Genomic DNA, 23942 nt, shown 5'->3' with positions numbered 1-23942 from the left:
AAGCAGCCAGTCACTATTGTTAGCACCAGTGTCCCAACGCACTGCATTACAGGGAAGAAGATGCACTCAATAAACTACAGCAGCCCTTAGCGCCGGAATGCTTCGGTGCTCAGGGCTGCTGGGAGCTGTAGTTTATTTAGTGCGTCTACTTCACTATAATGCGGTGCGTTGGGACACCAGCGCTAGCAATAGTGATTGGCTGGCAGAACTGACTGACTCGCTGAATCAATGTTAAAGGTGAGAGTGCTGTGCAGTGTCAGAGACACTGCACACCCACTGCACTGCACAGCACTGTCACTTTTTACATTGATTCAGCGGGCAGACATTACCCTCCGCAATATCACCCACCCTATCCATCACATTAGCCATCTCGGGGCATACAGGCCGGCAGCCATTCTGTGACATCACGCGCAAAGGAGGCTCCGGGGCTCAGAGAGTATGCGGCGCAGGGAGGGCTATGAAAGCCTTCCGCTGCACCGCTTTCATACACATCTATGCTGATGGCCGGAGCAGCTTTTTTTCCACCTGCGCCACAGCTAGGGAGTGGGGATTGTTGATGCCGGAGGGGGCAGGTGGACTTGCAGCAGGACATAGGACACTGCACTAAAAGGATTTATTTCCCCCTATCTACAACGCAGAGACTTGCTGCAGATGCAGTGGCATACCCTCCAGCTGTACATTTTTGTGGTCTGTACCGATTTTTGGCTCTCCAAACTTCCATAGAAAGTATAAGAAGAGGGGCATGGCCATGCCACATTACCTGTGACCATGCCCCTTTTCAAATTTGTAGCTCTTTTTATGTGTAAATTGTTGGAGGGTATGTTGCTGCAGATGCAGTGGGCCTATTTTGGTGTGTGGACCTGAAGCTGCAGCTCCATCAGCCCTATTGTTAATCCTGCTCTAGGAACACACAGCAGCCAAAGGGTAGAGCCTCCCATTGGATGTAACCTGTGTGGGAGGGCATTTCTCACCCAATCAGCTGTGGACTGGGTGTGATAGACCTGCTGCTAACAGGGCCGGTTCTGGGGCTCTGTGCGCCCCGGGCGGCATTCGGGGGTGTGGCTTCGTACAGGGGGCGTGGTCATTTACGCCCCCTGTACAGACTGAAATGATGTGCGGTGCGCGATGACGTCATCGCGCACAGCACAGCTAAGGTCCTCTCCACGAAGGGAAACTAGACGCGTAGGAGCTCTCATTGGGTTAGCAGCCAGTAGCGGATCTTGCCACGGGCAAGCAGGACTTTTGCCCGGGGCGCCGCCTTTCGGAGGGCGCAGGGCGCCATCCGGAGGGCACCGCACCAGGGCAAGATCCGCTGCTGCTGTGCCCCCCGCTGCCGCTGTGAAGGGAAACTAGATGCGTACGCGTCTAGTTTCCCTTCGTGGAGAGGACCTTTGCTGTGCGGTGCGCGATGACGTCATCGCGCACCGCACAGTAAAGGACCTCTCCACGAAGGGAAACTAGACGCGTACACGTCTAGTTTCCCTTCACAGCGGCAGCGGGGGGCAGCGGGCAGCGGGGGGGCACAGCAGCAGCGGATCTTGCCCTGGTGCGGCGCGCTCCGGAAGGCGCCCTGCGCCCTCCGGAAGGCGGCGCCCCGGGCAAAAGTCCTGCTTGCCCGTGGCAAGATCCGCTACTGGCTGCTAACCCAATGAGAGCTCCTAGCCACGCCCCGCGTCATACACAGGCACAGTCACAGATCTGGGCTATTATACAGGAGATTACTATTTGCAAACTGTAGATATGTACCTGATTTATTGTAATGAGATATTTAAGTAATGATATCTATATATAACTGCATAAAGTGCCCCGTCAGTGGCAAATGCAGGATTTCTAGAGGGGGGTTTCCAAATGCAATCTCCATATATTCCACTCTGCGGAACATTATAGATGATCTATAGCAGTGGTTTTCAACCTCGGTCCTCAAGTACCTCCTACAGTTCATGTTTTCCAGGTTTCCTCACAGGACTGCACGTGAAATAATTAGCTCCACCTGTGGGTCTTTTAAAATGTGTCAGTGAGTAATAAATACACCTGTTCAACTACTAGGTGACCTGGAAAACATGAACTGTTGGAGGTACTTGAGGACCGAGGTTGAGAACCACTGATCTATAGTATAGGCTGTAAGAAACATATTTAAATTATATGAATAATATTATATATGTGGTCTGGAAAAGGTTAAACATACTATAACAAAGGCACAAACATTATGGAACTAGTACCTCACTTTCTAAGCACACATTCTCCCACCTCATGGTAAGGCTCCTGTCTCTTCTTTCTGGTAGCTACTCTTTGGTCCAGTGAACTGAATGAGGGCTCAGAACCACACACAGCAAACTTTGTAGAAAAAGCTGCTACTGGGTATGTGCAGCAGCTCTGCATGATGCGGCGGCAGCTCTAGTAATCGTATTCTATACCATTGCTATTGTTGTCATAGTTTGCCACTTGCCAAGGGGAGGGGGTTTCTGTGCAACCAGAACCCCCCCCCCCCCTGCGTGTGCCTATGCCCGTATATTATGCCCCTCATTCATTGGTGACAGTGGGGTGTTTAGTAGCCCTGCTGCAGCTGCTTATGACATTGGTGACAGTGAGACAGCAGCCATAAACTCAACGCGTGGTAAACAGGGACTCCCACCTGCACTATGTGTTCACAGTGTGCATGCGGCTCCAGAACAGTGAGTCAGCAGAGAGAGCCATTAAGTTGGCAGTTGGGCAGCCATGTTAGTACTCAGGGCTGGCATCTAGAAGTGCTGGAGCTTACCAGAGGTGCAGATTAGTTAGTGCGTGTGCTCCCGTTCTCTGGCGCCTGTGAACAGCAGACAGCATCAGGCTAGTTCCAACTGTGCTTTCCCTGGCTGTGGACAAGTCATCCTGTCACTCAGCATACAGCGGTGACTGAAGAAAGTGGAGCAGTGATCAGCATAGGCTCTTCTGTGGATGTGAGTGGCATCGGGTGGGAGAAAAGGTGGCAACATCTTTGCCTAAGCCGTCCCGGAGGGGTGGCCCATTGAAAATTAATAGTGGAAGGTGGAGCAAGTTTAAGGGACAGCTCATACTCGTACAGCCGAGGCAGACTGTAAGGCAGGGCTGGAAGCACCATATAAGGGCACTGCTGTCTACAGGAGAGGTAGTAAAATAAGCACCACACATCACACTAGTACAGCTTAGTGGAGGAGACAGTGATTGACCTCCTATTGACTTATAAAGCTATTTTAGCCAGCACTGTAATTATTGCAGACAGGAGTCTCAGCTAATAACTAAACTGTAGTAAAGTCAGAGGCAGACCTCTGGGAGGCAACGGAGTCAGCTGCCGCCGGGCTCCTGCTTTGAAGGGGGGCACCTCTCCTCCTGTTCTGTGTGCTCAGCAACATTAATTAAGTTAATAGACAACAACCGGTAACTCTTCCGCAGCCAACTTCCCCACTAGCCATTACACCAGTGCCGCGCTAGCCACTCAGCAAGGTCCGCAAAGCAGGGAGGTGCCTCGCACTAAAGGCGCTCTCCCTGCTCTGCTACTGTACCTTGCTGATGCGCAGTGTTGGTGCCAGCTGCCACAGCCTGCGTCTGTCACACAGTGTGACAAGCAGAAGCGGTGCCGGCAGCATGAACACAGGAAGGATCCTCGGTCTCCTCCTGTGTCAGAGCCCTCCCCCTTCCCTGTCCGTCTTGCTCCTCCCCGCTGCACATGTCATGCTGGGAGGCAGGAGCATCGTCCCACCCTCCTCTGTTCCCTCCCCTCTCACAGCAGTCTTCGGCACTGCCCCTCCCCTGAGTCCCCTCTCATCAATGGTGGATTTAAGACCAGGTAGGGAGAAAGGGCATGTATATTAGTGTGTGTTTAAAGTGGCATTTTACTGTGTGCCGGGGGCGGGAGATAAAGTGAAATATTTCTGTGTACTGGGGTGGGGACTGGTATGTTACTGTGAGCCGGGGTGGGGGGGAGGACTAGTATGTTACTGTGTGCTGGGGGGGTAAAGTTAAATATTTCTGTGTACTGAAGTGGGGACTGGTATGTTACTGTCTGCTGGGGGGGAGATAAAGTGAAATATTACTGTGTACTGGGGGGGACTGGTATGTTACTGTGTGCTGGGGGGGGAAATAAAGTGAAATATTATTGTGTACTGGGGGGGACTGGTATGTTACTGTGTGCTGGGGGGGAAATAAAGTGAAATATTACTGTGTGCTGGGGGGGAAGCTAAAGGGAAATATTTCTGTGTACTCGGGTGGGAACTGGTATGTTACTGTGAGCCGGGGTGGGGGGGAGGACTAGTATGTTACTGTGTGCTGGGGGGGTAAAGTGAAATATTACTGTGTACTGGGGAGGACTGGTATGTTACTGTCTGCTGGGGGGGGAGATAAAGTGAAATATTACTGTGTACTGGGGGGGACTGGTATGTTACTGTGTGCTGGGGTAGGGGGGAGATAAAGTGAAATATTACTGTGTACTGGTTCGGAGGGGGGGGTAACTGGTATGTTACTGTGTGTGTGCTGGGGTGGGGGGGAGATAAAGTGAATTATTACTGTGTACTGGGGTGGGGGGGGGGGGCTGGTATGTTACTGTGTGCTGGGGTGGGGGGGTGAAGATAAAGTGAGATATTACTGTGTACTGGGATCAGGGGGGGATAAACTGGTATGTTACTGTGTGCTGGGATGGGGGGGATAAACTGGAATATTACTGTGTACTGGGGTCAGGGGGGATAAGCTGGTATGTTACTGTGTGCTGGGGTGGGGGGGGATAAACTGGAATATTACTGTGTACTGTGGTCGGGGGGGATAAGCTGGTATGTTACTGTGTGCTGGGGTGGGGGGGAAGATAAAGTGAATTATTACTGTGTACTGGGACAAACTTACGCCACTGAGTAAAGTGATACATTGTCTCCAGTTCACAATAACAGCACAGAGACAGTGATGGCAGTCAGATTACAGAAGAAGTAACTAACAGATTACAGCCTATAATAGATATTATGGGTTATATTCAATTGAAGTCGAAAGCTGCCGTCTGTCGAAAAGACGGCAGTTTTCAAGTTTTTTAGGTCGCAAAGGGCTCCGACCTATTCAATAAAACCCCAAATTATTCGACAAGTCGAGGAATTCAACTTTTCGAAAAGCACGTAGATCGGCGGAATAGCTGAAGATCCACGTGCTTGTGTTGAAAACTTTTCTACCATCTCAATTCGACTTTAAAAAAAAGTCAAAGTGAGATGAGTGACCTGAGACCGGGAGAGCTGCGGGCAGATGGAGAGCAGCGCCGGAGGATGTCACAGCCGCCGCTCCCAGCAGCATCCACCCGGCTCCAGCATGCGAGCCCTTGCTTGCTGGAGCCAGGTGGAGACACTGCCATGAGCGGTGGCTGTGATGCGGGTATGGGGAGAGGAAGGACGGGGAGAGGCAGAGAGATGGGGGGGGAGCCGCTGGCAGACGGGGTAGAGCAGCGCTACAGCTGCAGCACTGCACTCCCCCGTCTGCCCACAGCTCTCCCCGTCTCAGCTCCCTCATCTCAATTCGACTTTTTTAAAAGTCAAATTGAGATGACATTGAATAGCCCAGGTCGGATCCATTCCAACAAATGAATGTCGGAATGGATCCGACTTCAATTGAATATACCCCCTTGTCTGCAAATCCCCAGACTATTTCCTCAGTAGCCAGCACTTACAGAGAGAGAGTCAGGAACATAAAGTTACTAATAATAGTCACTGGACTCTTAATAAACCTTTCATCTTCATATACTCCTGTCAGTAGGAGTCAGTCAGGAGTTCGCTACCTAAGTGTTCACTTTTCCTCTATCTCAGCGAACCGGCAGAGATAGTGCAGGATTATAAATTGTTATATTGATACATCCGCACAATATTATTTGCTAGAATGCATTAATCCCTACAATTTATACAAGGAAAGAGAGACTGAGGAAGCATAGTTAGTGTTGTTTAACTCCCAGGAGACTCGTAACAGGGAACTGTTTCAGAGGGAAATGAGACTCATTTAATAGAGAAATAGCCAGGCTTTCTTAGCGTCCTAAAGGATTCTTCACATGTGCACCAACATGGTAGAAAGGGTACCCCGACAGACTGTGATGTGATTTTATTGTAAACCTGATTAATTATTATATAGCCGGCTAAGTCAATGTTGATTGATAAGGTTGTCAAAGTCAGAAAAATATCACGCTGCACATTGCCATATATGCACCTCATGCGTGTGCCCACTGCACGTGCACGGACCCTCCCGTGCGTGCGCACACTCGCCGTCACGGGCGCACGGTGTGCGCATTTACGGTAGAGTTTGTGCGCATCTAGCATGCGACACGATCGCTACATATCTAATCAAAATAATGTATTTTATAAGTTAATATTCCCCTGAGTTCAGCAAAGTATGGTATATTTAAAATGGCTCTTTGACCTTAGAGATTCCCCAAACAATAGCTTTCATGTTGGGAGGGCTTCACATATCTTATGCATAGTTAAGCACAGGAATAGTAATTGAAGATTAATTGTATTCCGAATAAATTACACCTAAGACCAGTCAGTTTCTTTCCCGCAGACGGAATACAATAGCCTTTAATTACTCTAAGCTTTAAGATTCAATGAAGAGGGCTGGCACTTTGTTTACGAATGGGGCTGGGTTTGTCTCCAGAAGAATGATTGCTGAGATGTCATTGTCTCAACTGAAAGTGGACAGTGAGACAGTATTCGCCAAACAATAGCTTCCCACAAGACAGGAATTTGAAACAAGTGTCATAACCAAGATCACATGGCCAGCTCAGCTCACTGATACAGCTAGCCCACATGCTGTGAAAGACACACCCACAGGTTGCATGCATACCTGAGAACTTGATATCAGAGCTCACTCTCCCAAAACCACAGATGGCAGATGTACTGTAGCTGCACACAGCTACCTAGCACCCAGAAGCATGGCTGGCTCGTCACCAGGACTGATCTCCTTATGAAGGCTAAGTATTGTATACACATGGCTTAATGGCATAGAATAGTTTAAATATGTGTTTGTGGTAAAGTAGTTGTGAAATGATTGGCATAGAATAGTTAGTTTGGAGATACAAATGGCTTAAGGTTAATGATGCTTGTGCAGTTGTGTGATTGTTGGGTGTTTGTGATGATACTCTATGAAATCTGTAATGAATTGGAACAGTAGACAATCTGTAGCATAGCATCTCTGGTATACATTTATGGATGGTGATTTATAACAGATTATAGTAGTTTTACATGATGCATCTTGCTGAAGGTTAGAAGTCAAAACATACTTCCTTTTGTTACTGTAGTCATGTGCTTGTAGCAATAGCAGGCTGATACTGTGTTGGCTTGAAATTGTGAAAGGTGAGTTAGATGGTTTGGAATTGTAAAATCAGCACATATGCATTATATTGAAGCTTAGACATTTTGGAATATAGTGGAGTCTTATGTCTTCTGCTATGTGATTATGGTGTAGCAAAGAATGCCATGTGTTTGGACTTGCAAATCTAAAATGGCTGCTGGCATTCCCTTTTGAACCATATGTTACAGACTTTGGAATCATGGGAGTTTTTCCCAAAATGGAGTCTAGCTTCTGTCCCATGCGGTATTGTAGGGACCATTGTGTTGTTGCTGTGTGTTGTGTATATAGGGACAGCCAGCCTGGGTGAGCTCAAGTTTCTCAACACAAAGGTTCTCAGCATTGACTAACTGCGCAGCGATCATTCCCACATGTGTAAATTCTCTGCAGACATTTTGTCTCTTATTAATGTTGTAAGCCATTCTCTCTCTCCTTCCCCTTAAATGTAATCGTGTCGTTATTGTATTTTATGTGTAGTAATTCGGCTAGGTATTTTATGTTATTTTGGTAGTGTATAACTTGTATTGTGTATTCTTTTGCAATTGAACGTTCATTCTCTCCCTTAAAGGTGTTAGAACCTTAGACCGGTATTTGAGTGTTTATTATATTGCTAAAGGGTTCTCTGAGCGTCACATACGCTCATACAGCTTTAAACTAACAAGGTTACACTGCATTACATCTACACATTATCACTGCACAAAGGTTTACAGTATAAGTACATTCCTTAAGGTATAGTTATTAAAGTTTAATTCTGTAAGTGTCTGCGACGCCTGTGTTCACACCCTGTGCACAGCGTCCGCTACGCTAAGGGCGTACCCTTGCGGTACTTTTTGCGCCAATTGCGTACTGTGTCTCTTAACCTTTTAGAGTGTTTAATATAGAATATATATAGGCTTTATCAATTGGGGAACTCATCCGCTCTTCACATATCTGCACTAGGTAATTTTAGCAGACATTATCGGTCAGCAAAGGGCGGGAGGTGTTATCCCTCGTAGTGCTGACCAGATAAGCGTCTGCTTCACTTAGTAAGGAGTGCTGAAGGAATCCGGAACCAGAGGTAGGAACATTAAGCTATTGTCTTTGTAAATCTGGTTTTATTATTTCTTATTTCTATTTGGTGCCAACTACACACGCAGATTGGATGGTTTGTCTGTTTAAATAGGTTTAAAATTATTTTTAATCGCTCTGCATAGCGTGATAACTAAAAGGAGCTGGCATGATGATTTTCTTTGTGACAAAAGGTCTGTCCCCCATTTTGTGTAAACCTCATGGAGGTGGAAGGGGGAGGAGCAGCGGCCATTTTGGGAAGGAAAAAAAAAATTTCCCCCTAAGCGGCTGATTTTCAGTTGACTCAGGAAATAATCAGCCATCCATTGTCAAAAAGAAATCATCATTTAATGAGTTTTTTTTTATGCATTTATTTAATCTATATCATAGTCAATCATAAGTGGTTCAGATACAGTTTAATAAAAGGTAATAATAAATTAAATATTTGATTTAGGAAATACACAAATAAAACGTAGTGTTTTTTTTGTTTTTGTTTTGTCACTGTCTCTCTTCAAGAGCTTTAACTCTGCTTGGTGTAGGACAACCATTGAAGTGCAAATTAACCTTTGGATTTTTTTTTTCTCTCCCAGCAGTGAAAGAAATCGCCTTTACAGAGTTAGTTAAAAAAAAAAAAAAAGCACTGAATAAGGTCTCACATAAGGAATAGTGATTGGTACATATATGTAATATCTATATGCGTATGCTTACATCAATGTATGTTATTAGATTAAATTTAGAATTGCATTTTCATCTGTGTATTTTCACATATCATTCTCCTGATTGCCACATACTAGTGATAACGTGCTGAGACATTTGTTGTTATTAATAGTTAAAAGATAAAAAGTAATATTTAAGGGAATAATTGTAAAAGGCACGCACACAGTCTCGCCTAGAAAACAAGGGAGATTTGGGTGGTGTTCAGTGAATGATTACTGTTAAAAAATCATTCACATTGATAAACGTGTAGTGTGTTACTGTGGACGTACTTGGTCTGTGTACACGTGTCCTTACAAGGGCAGGGCGTACGCAACAAGGGTCGACGCACGGAGCGTATATTACGCAACGGAGCGTACGGATACGCCCACATAATACAAACCGCACGATAGTATTGTTTAGTAGGCGATAAGGAAGTAACGCGATAATAACACAAATCTATCTCAAATCCAAAAGTTTAAAGTTAAAAGAAAAACCTTCTCTGTTGCAATTCTTCTGGGTTAGGCTAATACCGAATGAAAGGAATTCTATACAGAAATAAGAGTGTTCGAATGTAAGAGTGTGTATATATAAGATTTCTCTTTTATTACGGAAGTGGGAACCATAGGCCAGTAGAAGGAGGTACACCAGCGAGAGTGATATCGTGGGGTGGCTTGGGAGGCGTCCCTTGTTAATCTCGACATATTAATGAGCAGTAGAGTCTGCTGTACATAACAGACCAGGAGGTCACAGACCAGGAGGTCACAGAACAAGAGGTTCAGGTACAGCAGACTAGAAGTAGAGAAGCACAACCGAAGAGGGTTGGTGCGAGACCCATATAGGCCAAAGAAGCTCATTGCTGAAGGAATTTGCAGCCGAAATTTTCAATTCCGTTGATCGTTCCGCACATAAGATTAGTTGCTTGTGTGCAGATACGATTGTACCGCATGTGATTGTGTGCATTAGCGTGTCTTGAATTCAGAAGAACGCTACTTGCACATTGTTAACGTGATTTGTGTAATTTTTTTATTTTAAGGGAAGTAGCCTGATCACTCAGGGACATTCCAGCGACTGACACTTGCTGGGGAGGGTAAGACACTCCCACACGCCCGAGCAAGTAGACGTACTTAGGTGCCCTAGGTTGGGTACGGAACCTCTGGGAACTTTGGTCGCCGTATTGGCCAGCGTGGGCGGAGTTAAGTGGGCGGACCTCGTTGCAAAACCCCCACCGCAGCCTTACCCTGGACATCTTGGTTTTCTGTAAGGGTTGCCGAAGACCCTGATTTGAAGTCAGAGGTAGTGAAAGCAGCACCTGCAGAGATGGGGGCCATTTGTTCAGGTAAGGGGCGATCAACCGAGGTTCAGGTTGATTTGAAACCGATCAATCAGGTCGGCAAGGTCATGTGTGAGAAATCAGACCAGGATGGTCATCACACAGAAATGTTATGCAATGAATGGGAAAGGATGACTGTGCATGACGGGGAGAAGTTTTCCCGGGTAGGTACTTTTAACCCAGAAGTGTTACAAAATTTAAAGAGAAGAGTTTGCCTGATTAAATCTTCAAAAAGGCGTATTAGACATTATGATTGTTTAAAATTGTGGCAACAGGAAAGTGAAATGCAAAGAAATTTAACTTACATATCTGACTCTCATCTTGGGAAGAGAGACATGGCAATGGAGAGGATTAAGGCTGCGGAGAATGGCGCGATGGTGTATGATAAAAATGCACTTAGTAACTGTATTAAGAATGAAAGTAACAAATGTAATAATGTTTATAAAAATGAAAGTGTCAAAATTACAAATGTTAACCTGTGCAAGTTGCACCCCATGTTAAACTCCCCTCAGGATTACCAGCGAGAAGGTGAAACCAACACGATGTCAACACTCTACCCAGCAGTCATCATACGAGACACCCAGAGGGACACGGCCAAGTTGGTAAAGGCAATAGCAGAACCCACTAACGGAGGGTCAGGTGAGGTCGTGTCAACAGGTAAGTACGGTATTGTATGTTACTCACAGACAAATGCATCTTACACCAAAGAGTTAACACAAAATAGCATAATGGAACAAAATCCTGTCAGGGTGAACACAATATATTAAAACAAATGTACACTACAGGAAAGTAGCAGTTTATGTGTTAATAAATGGTTTAAAGGAAGTATTAAGAACGAGTATACAAGCCTCTCTACCTAACTGGAGAAATAACTCAGTAACTGCATTAAGGAACTCCGCTGTTGGGCATGAGCAAAACATCATCAAGCACAGGGAAACAAAGAAGCCCCAGATCCCTGTGGGTAAGTCAAAGGTGAAAAGGTGTTATAATTGCCAGAAGGAAGGTCATTTTGCAAGAGATTGTAGATCAAGAAGTAGACCAAATTCATATAAACCCCCTAGACAAAGATATGAGCAAAGTTATGACACACCAAATTGTAATCAGGGATCACATAGGAAGGAGTTTGGGCCGCACCTGTAACATGCAATCAGGAAAGGTGATCATTAGGACTGATAGTAAGCCTGAGGTTACAGTTAATGAAATTGGAGGTCAGTTCCTTGCAGGCACAAGGACGGCCGGGTAGACGTTGTAATTTATCTGTAAATGTTCTTTTCCCCATCTCTGACGTTCATCGGCAGGACCCAAATATCACATAGCTATTTGGTCCTTGCAGAAGTCTACCAAACCCCAGTATGACCTACCAGCATCGATGTATCCTGGCCAGATACAAAGGGTAGGTATGGAAATACTGGTGGGAGAGACTATGCAAGGATACCATTGGACATGTAGATGTGACAGCCTGATGGTGAACGGAAGATCTGACAATGTTTTTTTTCTCTCCTGAAAAATGTTTGAAAAATGTTTTTTTTCTGTTGTTGTTTATTGTTGATTTATGTGATGCATATATATATATATATATATATATATATATATATGAACGGTTCTCTCTCTCTCGTTGTTTTTTTTTCTCTCTCTCTCTTCTTTCTCATGTTCTCATAACGTTACAGATGGTATGTCACACATTAGTTGGACAAATGGTAATGCAAGATTTATTCTCCTTACAGAAAGAGCGCTGAGCTAGAAGAAATATTGTATCACCAGAATGTTTAGAAGACTGAGAGACAGCACCTTTGAGATGACAGCAGAACAAGAAGAACAACAAGACTAGAGAACTAATTATCGTAACAAGTTTCTCTCCCCCTCAAACTGTTTTCCTGTACCCCCATTACAAATTTCTCCTTTCTCCTCCTGTAAGATGGACTCGCCTCAAGAGACTGTGATCCGTGTTTTCATGTCGACCCTGATGTTGACCAGAGCAGTCTGTTTCGGTGAGAGTACCAGTGAGGTCGAGAAAGGATCCAGAAAGGTTCTGATGACAGAGATGGAGGCGTAGATTTCCAAGAACAACATAATCACCAAGCAAAGGCGAGTATCAGAAAACGATCTGGTAGCATTGACCATAGAAGGAATTGTGAAGGATTGTTAGCTGAAGAAAATTGCATCTGTAGGCATTGTGATAACTTAGTTGAGGATGGGTGCATCAAGAAATGTCAGTCCAGTTTTAACATTAACATGGACCGGCATCCATTGGGTGACTATCACTCATTAGTGGGTAAGGTGTTAAACCAAACAGACTGTTGGGTATGCTCTCAAGTACCTCAAGGTCACAGCAAGCCAGGACTAGTACCATTTCCTTTAACGATAGGGGAGGTACTTGAGTTAAGTGGTGGGAGACAGGTGGACAAGAGGTTTAATATCTCTAGTCCTCCTAGTTTGAAGCTCCACCAATACCATGTGGATAGGTCCTTAGTGTGTTTTAACATTTCCAATCCCCGAAAGCCGGGAAATTGTGAAGTGTCATGGAATAACAAAACCATGACCTTTTCATATAGAGCCGATAGAATGCCTACAGATACAGAGCTCATACGCCACATAGCCGATAGTGGAAAATATTTCCGATATAGGTATACCCTAAGAAGTAGGACCATGAGAGTTGGAGAAGTATCACCAGGATACTGTGCACAGATCGTACAAACTGATAGGTGTACTAAACAGATGGGAGAATTAGGGTTAGGAGAGTTCACATGGAAAATGTGTAACATGGTAATGACATATTCAGTCCCATATGTTCTCCCCGATGATGCATATTTCATATGCGGGAGAAAGGCGTATGAGCGGCTTGCCCTAAACTCAGAGGGATTATGTTATATTGAAAAAGTACCGCCTGAAGTAATGACTGTATCGCATAACAAAATTGATTTGATTTACGACCCAACCATTGAAACCACGCTGTGATAAAAGGTGATTCCTCGACCTGTTTCTTTCACCCGTTTCTCCTTTGTTTTCCTCCAAGGTACAAAGACATCCGCTTGGAAGAAGAATTTGACAACCTTTTACACAGACAACTGATGGACTATGCCATAGACCCCCCATATCCCTAGTAACTTTAACTTTACGCTAGCCCAACATTTTTTGTAAGCCTATGGACATTGAAAAAGCTTTTTGCACACCGTTTATAGCAAAAGCATCGGGAGACTACAGTCAACATGTACATCGAGACAAGACAAGACAAGACACAAGACAAGACCTCAATCGGCAAATGTATATTAAACTCACATAGTTTATGACTGCATTTACCATAATTGCTCTTTATCTTCATTTCTACAACCTTCAGGTAATGACACACATAGTCGATAGGGAATACAGGCACAGATATCAGCACTCACATATCCCCCCATTCATGTATCATCAACTAAAATGTGCTCCCCCATTTTGTTGCAACCAAAAGCCGAAAAGAGCTCGGTAAAGTTTGACAGCCCATCCACAGACCCTTAATACGGGATAAGAAGGAATTCAAATGTATACTTCGCAATACCTTCGAAGCTTGATTTAAAACACGTACGGCACGATGATACATGACCCCCCAAACATGGATTCATACACACATGCTTCTGCTATCTCACTAGGTCATACCCTTTTCCTACCTTCTTCTCTCCTCCCTTACCCAATCATAGAAATGTATTTACATATGACATATATTTTTCTCTTTTTGAACTGTTTTAGGAAGTGGCAGTTATTGGTGACTGCCAAAGGGTGGACTGTCAAAGTCAGAAAAATATCACGCTGCACATTGCCATATATGCACCTCATGCGTGTGCCCGCTGCACGTGCACGGACCCTCCCGTGCGTGCGCACACTCGCCGTCACGGGCGCACGGTGTGCGCATTTACGGTAGAGTTTGTGCGCATCTAGCATGCGACACGATCGCTACATATCTAATCAAAATAATGTATTTTATAAGTTAATATTCCCCTGAGTTCAGCAAAGTATGGTATATTTAAAATGGCTCTTTGACCTTAGAGATTCCCCAAACAATAGCTTTCATGTTGGGAGGGCTTCACATATCTTATGCATAGTTAAGCACAGGAATAGTAATTGAAGATTAATTGTAATCCGAATAAATTACACCTAAGACCAGTCAGTTTCTTTCCCGCAGACGGAATACAATAGCCTTTAATTACTCTAAGCTTTAAGATTCAATGAAGAGGGCTGGCACTTTGTTTACGAATGGGGCTGGGTTTGTCTCCAGAAGAATGATTGCTGAGATGTCATTGTCTCAACTGAAAGTGGACAGTGAGACAGTATTCGCCAAACAATAGCTTCCCACAAGACAGGAATTTGAAACAAGTGTCATAACCAAGATCACATGGCCAGCTCAGCTCACTGATACAGCTAGCCCACATGCTGTGAAAGACACACCCACAGGTTGCATGCATACCTGAGAACTTGATATCAGAGCTCACTCTCCCAAAACCACAGATGGCAGATGTACTGTAGCTGCACACAGCTACCTAGCACCCAGAAGCATGGCTGGCTTGTCACCAGGACTGATCTCCTTACGAAGGCTAAGTATTGTATACACATGGCTTAATGGCATAGAATAGTTTAAATATGTGTTTGTGGTAAAGTAGTTGTGAAATGATTGGCATAGAATAGTTAGTTTGGAGATACAAATGGCTTAAGGTTAATGATGCTTGTGCAGTTGTGTGATTGTTGGGTGTTTGTGATGATACTCTATGAAATCTGTAATGAATTGGAACAGTAGACAATCTGTAGCATAGCATCTCTGGTACACATTTATGGATGGTGATTTATAACAGATTATAGTAGTTTTACATGATGCATCTTGCTGAAGGTTAGAAGTCAAAACATACTTCCTTTTGTTACTGTAGTCATGTGCTTGTAGCAATAGCAGGCTGATACTGTGTTGGCTTGAAATTGTGAAAGGTGAGTTAGATGGTTTGGAATTGTAAAATCAGCACATATGCATTATATTGAAGCTTAGACATTTTGGAATATAGTGGAGTCTTATGTCTTCTGCTATGTGATTATGGTGTAGCAAAGAATGCCATGTGTTTGGACTTGCAAATCTAAAATGGCTGCTGGCATTCCCTTTTGAACCATATGTTACAGACTTTGGAATCATGGGAGTTTTTCCCAAAATGGAGTCTAGCTTCTGTCCCATGCGGTATTGTAGGGACCATTGTGTTGTTGCTGTGTGTTGTGTATATAGGGACAGCCAGCCTGGGTGAGCTCAAGTTTCTCAACACAAAGGATCTCAGCATTGACTAACTGCGCAGCGATCATTCCCACATGTGTAAATTCTCTGCAGACATTTTGTCTCTTATTAATGTTGTAAGCCATTCTCTCTCTCCTTCCCCTTAAATGTAATCGTGTCGTTATTGTATTTTATGTGTAGTAATTCGGCTAGGTATTTTATGTTATTTTGGTAGTGTATAACTTGTATTGTGTATTCTTTTGCAATTGAACGTTCATTCTCTCCCTTAAAGGTGTTAGAACCTTAGACCGGTATTTGAGTGTTTATTATATTGCTAAAGGGTTCTCTGAGCGTCACATACGCTCATACAGCTTTAAACTAACAAGGTTACACTGCATTACATCTACACATTATCACTGCACAAAGGTTTACAGTATAAGTACATTCCTTAAGGTATAGTTATTAAAGTTTAATTCTGTAAGTGTCTGCGACGCCTGTGTTCACACCCTGTGCACAGCGTCCGCTATGCTAAGGGCGTACCCTTGCGGTACTTTTTGCACCAATTGCGTACTGTGTCTCTTAACCTTTTAGAGTGTTTAGGCTTTATCAAGGTGACCAAAGTGAGCATTGCATGACAAATACAGTTGAGGCTATAGTATTGTATTAATCTAATAGGCCTGGTACTAACCCTTTCAGCCTAAAACACTCTAGCGGAACCAGGTAAAGGAGTATGTAGTGACACAGAGTCCCAGACTAATAAAATTAATTTATTGTTTTTAGGTGTGCAAATTTTACTGCATCGTTGTAATGTAATTCTGTTCAATGGCATATTGCTATTGTGAGTTCTTTATGTTGTGGAGTCCTTAGTAGAGGACATCAGTTAATAAATAGACTGTGTAGCAAAAGCTTCCAAGAAGTTCTTATTGTTGAATCCTTCCTTGCCTCTTTGAGAAGAGTGGAGTCCTAAGGAGACCTGTAGAGTCAAGAAGAGACAAGGTACCTCTAAAGTGACTGAGTACTTAACTGTAAATTATAAATGCATACTTACCATCCAAAACTATCTCTAGTACTCACCTGAGTGGGATATTACACCTGTTGCTGTTGATGTGGAATCCTTGACAAAGGTTCAAATGCACACCGAAAATTTGGATTTCTTTGTTCCACTATCATGTTATGGTTCGTGAATAAAGAGGACCTTGGACTGTTTACATATATATGGAAAAACTGTTGAGTGCCCTTATTCCCGTACATGAATGTGAAACTGTGCATTTTAAAGAACATATATAAAACCTGCACATCAGTTTAAAATTTGTAGTAAAGGGTAACATTTAAAATACTGGCAAATGGAATGGGATGGGGCACTCCAACAGTCAGCATCCCTGCAGTCCAAAATTTGGCAGTGGGGCAAGTGCAGCGAGGCACCTTGCTAACCATGCTGTGTGTTTGGTGGTCCCTTATGCTCGCATTAGGACAGCTAGCATTGAGATTACATTCTGAGTGTGCACATAAATTGTATAAAAAATATAAACAAGAAATCTTTTAGTGATAACAACACGGTCAAACTATAGATATTTTTAACAATTTAGATATTCTGGTTCTTCATCAGGTGAATCGCATTGCAGAAGAGCCGTATAAACATGGCTAGAAGTAGAGGACTCCTATACATTAGCAGGAGGTGGTGTTGGTTGTGAACTTGTGGTTTTTTTTGGTGTGGTTGGCCTTATAGGGCTTGAAGGCTGTTGTTGAATGTATGGGTAGGGGTAAGTAGACTGGGCTGTATTATCACATATTGTTTTATTAGGGGTTAACATATTACGTATTGCCCTATTTAGTAGCTCATTGCATAATCTTTCAAAATTGATCTGCTGAGGCTTTGAGCAAAGCCTTCAGGGTCCCTATCATGTATGAGCCATACATGGCTAAGTGATCTGGTGGTGTATTGAGCACCTTTTCTGCTTTTGAAAGAAAGCTGGCTACTGCCGATGCTGCTTGTTGTGATTTACGTGGCTTTCTTCTGGCCATTTTAGTTGTTGATTGAGTTGTTGGCTGGTACTTTTGGACAGCATTTCTGTGCCACTGGCAGTTGTTTGGGAAAGGGGTGGCTGCGGGGTTCCCTCCAAGCTAGGAGTAGGTTGTAAAAAAAAGAAATTATGTTAATATTTAATACCAAAAATGTAAATACCTTTGTAAAATGCTAAAAATCTTTATCTCATCTATTACAGTTTCCTACTACCATGGAGGAGTGGATGAAAGTAGCGATGGAATTTTTTTAAGAGATGGCAGTTCCCGAGTTGTGGCACTGAACTTGATGGGAAACATGTTAGAATTACTCCACCTGCAAACTCTGGTTCTTTTTTTTATTATAAAGGATATTTCAGCATAGTTTTAATGGCTCTAGTAGACGCAAATTACAATTTTTTATTTGTTGATGTAGGTAAAAATTAGAGATGAGCGGATTCGGTTTTACTCGGATTTACTCGGTTCTCAAAACGGCATCTCATTGGCTCACGGATGTCACGTGTTTTGGATAGCCAATCAGATGCCGTTTTGAGAACCGAGTAAAACCGAGTAAAACCGAATCCGCTCATCTCTAGTAAAAATGGCTGCTCATCACATGGAGGGTCATTTAAAGACGCCATCTTGTACAAAAAAACTCATTGGCAATACCTTAAATTTACCAACAAGAGCTGAAACAAAAGAGAATTTAAATTTAGTTTTTTTTGGTCGATGAGACTTTTGCTCTTCATGAGCATGTAATTAAACCATTCCTACAAAGGGGACTTAGCAAAGAGAAATAAATATATAATTATAGGCTTTCCAGAGCAAGAAGAATCATTGAGAATGTGCTTGGCATTCTTTCCAACAGATTCAGGATTTTTCACACCGCCATAAATTTAAAAGTCGATAAAATCGACACTGTGGTGATGGCATGCTGCATTCTCCACATTTTTTTATGACAGAAAACCTCACAACAAGCATCTTGTGCTACAAACCAAGATAAACCAAATGAAAGTGAGGATATGCCTTCTCTGGAACCCTCCCCCCCCCTCCCCAATACAAGATAAAGGTTCAGCAAATGCAAAAGAGTAAGAGAGGAATATCTCCATTATTTGAATGGAGTAGGAGCAGTGTATTGGCAGGAGATGATTCCTTAATAACTCACCAAATTTTGACTTGGGCTCTCACCCGTCCCCTCAGACTCATCCAAAAAGTCTTCCTCCAAACTATTCCTTGATGGACGAACTGCTGCTTGCTCAACCATGAATAGTAGTAAATTAAAATACCATAATGTAGTCTGATGTCTTTCACCAGCAGCAGATCCAGATGGTGCTGCAGTTGTTTTTTTATATTCCTTATATAATACTGTACGAAGATTTTGTATTTTTTTTTTGTTTCACCCAATCTGGGCTGGCCTCAGGATATTCAGTAAGGTTGTATTTTGTTAGTTCATCCAAGGCTTCTTTGCGTTTATTTTTGTTGTGATATTCTGGTGACTTCACCCTCCAAAAACATTCCTTTTGACAATAAAGTTCCAGAAAACCAGTCCAAAAGTCTTCATCCATTTCTGAAAAATACACTGTAATTTTGTTCATGTCTTTTCTTGTTAAAAAATAAAAACATTGTAAAAACGCTTGTTTTCATAAATTATTTGAAAAAATTATAAATTAATTAGAACACAAGCTGCAAGATGTACAAAAAAATAGGCATTTTTGTGCCATGTCTTGTACCAAACATTGCTTTGAAACAAATGTAAAGGTGACCAAACAAACATTGGTGGGCAGAGAATGCAGTATTAAAATCCATGTGCGAGCACAGACATGAGAGGGCTTCCTATTTGTACCAAACATTGCTTTAAAACAAATGCAAAAGTGACTTTTGCATTGGGTGGGCAGAATAAAAATAAACAAACCAAAGTAAGTGGATTCCAGTGCTTCTGCAGCTTAGCCTCTTCTCTCTCTGCCAACCTCTTCCAGCAAACACTGAAGGAAGAGGTACAGCTTGTTCTCTCAGCCAGCTTCTTCCAGCAAATGCTGACTGAGCCAACACCCTACACATGAACAGGAAGGAGGAGGTACCAGGATGACATCATGAACGATCAGATCTCATGGTCTCAAGGTTTTTTGTACACACTGTTTGATGTACACACAAAAAACACACAATATCCGCTCATCAAGACTGCCTACAGTCTGACGTATGACGTTGCATATGACCCGTGCATCGTATGTCGGATGCTGCATACACATTATACAATATCATTCAGAATCAAACAATATTGTTCAAATCTTGAATGATATTGCATAGTGTTTACGGGGCATTAGACTTATAAGAACCACTTGGAGGACTTGGAAAACCGTAACCGATAGAACAACATTCATATCGGCATTGTCCGTGTAGAAGGACTGCTGGGGTCCTTCTAGCCAACTTTGAAGCACTGTTTATTCAACTAGTCCCAGATATTACAACTGATCTACTCAACCTTGACCATGCTCATAGGGCTCTCCGCCTAAACCACCACCTAATCAACCATCACGCAACATCATCTTTCACTATTTAACAGAGTAACATAGTAACTAAGGTTGAAAAAAGACAATTGTCCATCGAGTTCAACCTGTTTGTGGTCTCCTATGCAGTTTGATTTTAGGACTAGTTATTTTTATGTTAGGACTAGTTATATTAACTATAATGCGTGACTACGCACCATAACCCTGAATAACTTTATCCAATAGGAATTTATCTAACCCATTCTTAAAGGTGTTGACTGAGTCCGCTGTTACTACTCTCAGGCAGGGAATTCCAAACACGTATTGTCCTTACTGTGAAAAAACCTTTTTGCCTCAATGTGCGGAAACTCCTCTAACATAAGCGAGTGACCATGTGTCCTCTGTGCTGATCTTATTGAAAACAGGTTCTTTGCAAGCTCTGTGTATTGATCCCTTATATATTTGTAGATGTTGATCATGTCCCCTCTTAGTCTCCTCTTTTCCAATGTAAACATGCCTAGCCTTGCAAGCCTTTCCTCGTATTCCAGCGTCTCCATGCCCTTAATTAGTTTGGTTGCCTGCCTCTGATATCCTTTTTGTAATATTGTGTCCAAACTTGCACGCAGTATTCAAGATGTGGCCTCACTAGTGATTTATATAATGAGAGTATAATACTCTCGTCCCTTGCATCAATTCCCCATTTTATGCATGCTATTATCTTATTAGCCTTCTTTGCTGCACTCCTGCTTTGGGTACTACTGCTTAATTTGTTATCTATGTGAACCCCTACGTCTTTTTCCAGTACAGAATCCCCTAATATTACCCCATTTAGTATGTAGGTGTTATTTTTGGTCTTACCACCACAGTGCATTACCTTACACTTGTCTGTGTTGAATCTCATTCTCCATTTTGCTGCCCATGCTTCCAGTTTAATTAAGTCATTCTGAAGAGACTCAGCATCCCTCTCCGTATTTATAACCTTGCACAATTTGGTATCGTCTGCGAAAATTGACACCATGCTCTCTAGACCTACTGTTTCAAATCCAAGGATCAGATCATGATGTCAGAGGTCTTCCTGTGATATCCTACTCTAGATCACAGTTACAAATATTTCAAGACCTGGCTCAACCCATACTTAAAAAGCATTGGAACCTCTTCAATGTCACCAAGACAGAATCCCTCTATTATATACAAATTAGGCTTCCCTTTTCAAATACTTGTCACCAAAAAAATGACCCATACGATTGCACAGGGTTACGAACTGCTTCAAATTTTTGGAATTATTGATGAACTTCCTGAGAGGATGGTATCGGGATCCCGGAAGTCAGAATACTGACAGCGGCAACCTGATGCTCAGGATCCTGACACCATCTTGGTAAGTATATTAGCCATAATCCCCAACCCCCCTATCTTTAATCCTCCTTACCCACAGCCTGACCCTTTATTTCCCCTAACCCACCCTCCCTGCAGCCTACACCTAACCCTCCCTCCACCACAGCCTAACCCTAACCCCACAGCATAAACCTAACCACCTCCCCCACCCCCCCACCCCACATGGTTTACCACAGTGGAGCCTCAGCAGTTCTTTATTCAAGATTCTGGCATTTGGGGTCCCGAAATCAGCATTTTGATCCATGTAGGAATCCCAGCATTGGTAATACAAGCAGTGTCAAGATTCTGGCATTTGTATTCCGACTGCCGGTATTCCAAATGCTGGGATCCTGACCAGATCTCTTCTTGATGCCCTGCGGAAACAAGTTGACAACCAGGCTTGGACTGGCCCACAGGGGTACAGGGGAAACCACCGTTGGGCCCTACTGCCTGGGGCCCCACCTCCTGCTCTAAGGATCAGGTTCCAGACTGTGCACTTGAATTATACATTATACTTATATTACCTTATACTGGACTATGGTGTATTTTCTACAAGTCATTGCTGTTATTAATCTGCTATAAATCTGGTACATTATTATGCATGCAGCAGCTGAATTAACTGTATATATTTAGGAAGGGGCCCAAAAGTTTCACTCTCTAATGGTTAGTCAAACCAATGAGGTGGAAGGCCACACCCCCTCTGCAGACTGGCCACACCCCTAACAAGGGCTCCTACTACTGAATTTCCCCGGTGGGACCTACATGCCCCAGTCCGACACTGTTGACAACTAACGCCACAGTCTCTCTGCATCAGCCTCAGAATGGTCTACAGCGCTCAGACGCAGGAGTGGGTCTTAAGGTGAGTATTGTGTTTATTTTTTTCTGTGTGTAAGCCGCTCTACTACAGGAGGCATAACTACTTGGGGAATACTACACAGGGGCATTACCACTGGTAGCCCACCTACAGGGGGCACAACTACTGGGGAGCAATACTACATGGAAGCATTACTACTGGGGGCAATACTACATGAGGGCACTACTACAGAAGGCATTAGTACAGGTGGCATTATAACTGGGGGCAATAGTACAGGTGGCATTACCACTGGGGGCACTACTACAGGGGGCAATACTACAGGGGGCATTACTACTGGGGACAATACTACAAGGGGCAATACTACACAGGGGCATTACTACTGGAGGCAATGATACAAAGGGGCATTACAACTGGGGGCAATACTACACAGGGGCATTACCACTGCGGACAATACTGCTCAGAGGCATTACTACTGGGGGCACTACTAATGATGGCATTGTATAGGGGGCACTTCATAAGGGGCATTACTCTTGGGGACATAAGGGGATATAAGGGGCACTACTACTGAGGGCACTGCATATGGGGCACAACTACTATGGGCTCTTCATAAGGGGCACTACCACTGTGGGCACTACCACTACAGTGGGCATTGCATTAGGGGTACTACTACTGTGGGCATTGTATAAGGGGCACTACTGCTGTAGGCATGATCTGTATTAGGGGTGCTACTACTGTGGGCTTTGTGTATAAGGGGCACTAATGTGTGTCATACCATGAATTAGGGACACTACTATGGTGTAATGTGAATATGTTTGTGCTACTGTATGGCATAATTTGAATTGGGGACATTATTGTGTGACCACGGGCCTTTCTTTTTGAGACCACACCCCTTTTTGTGGCTTTTATTACATAGGCGCTGGGGAGGGGGTTAGTTCCACCACCTCTCTAGGACCACTTTAACACTGCATATAAAGACAACCAATGCTCATAAATAAACTTCCTAACTTATAATAGCTTTATAAATGACAGCAGATGTACATGATATCATATACTGTATATAATTTACTTTTTGACAACTGAGTGTATAATATAGGCATCTACTTTTTGTGGTTGTGAATAGATGGATAAATAAATTAGAATAAAACTGCTACAGTGAGCTGTAATCAATGCAGCAAAAATACACAGTTGAGTTACATTATTATGACCACCAGCTAGTAGCCAGATAACCGCTTTGGAGCCCCATACGCAGCAAGGTTCACTGAACTATCATTTTAGACATACATCTGGTAGCCCCGAAGTTCATTTTGACGTGAGTTGCTCCACTGTAGCGTGTTGGTCGGCCCTCACACACCTTCGTAGCCAAAGTTCACCTCTCCCATCAATAGCACGTGGTGCTCCGCAGTTTCCACATTGGTTATTCACAATGGTGCCATTTGGCCAGTCACGATAAACCATCACCACAACAGCACATAAACAGTTCACAAACTGCGCTGTTTCAGAAATACTGCCACCCTTGGCCCATAATCATCCCTTTTTGCAACTCGAATAAATTGTCCTTTTTAACCATGACAGCAATGAGTGATATGTGTGCAGACGCCCTATCGCACACCCTATATACACACCATGAAAGAGCATGACAAGTGACGTATTTCATGGGCTACGCGTTGCCGA

This window comes from Pseudophryne corroboree, chromosome 7, assembly GCF_028390025.1.
Source record: "Pseudophryne corroboree isolate aPseCor3 chromosome 7, aPseCor3.hap2, whole genome shotgun sequence".
NCBI classification, from domain to species: Eukaryota; Metazoa; Chordata; class Amphibia; order Anura; family Myobatrachidae; genus Pseudophryne; species Pseudophryne corroboree.
The sequence above is the reverse complement of the archived record's forward strand: the minus strand, read 5'-3'. Positions refer to the sequence as shown.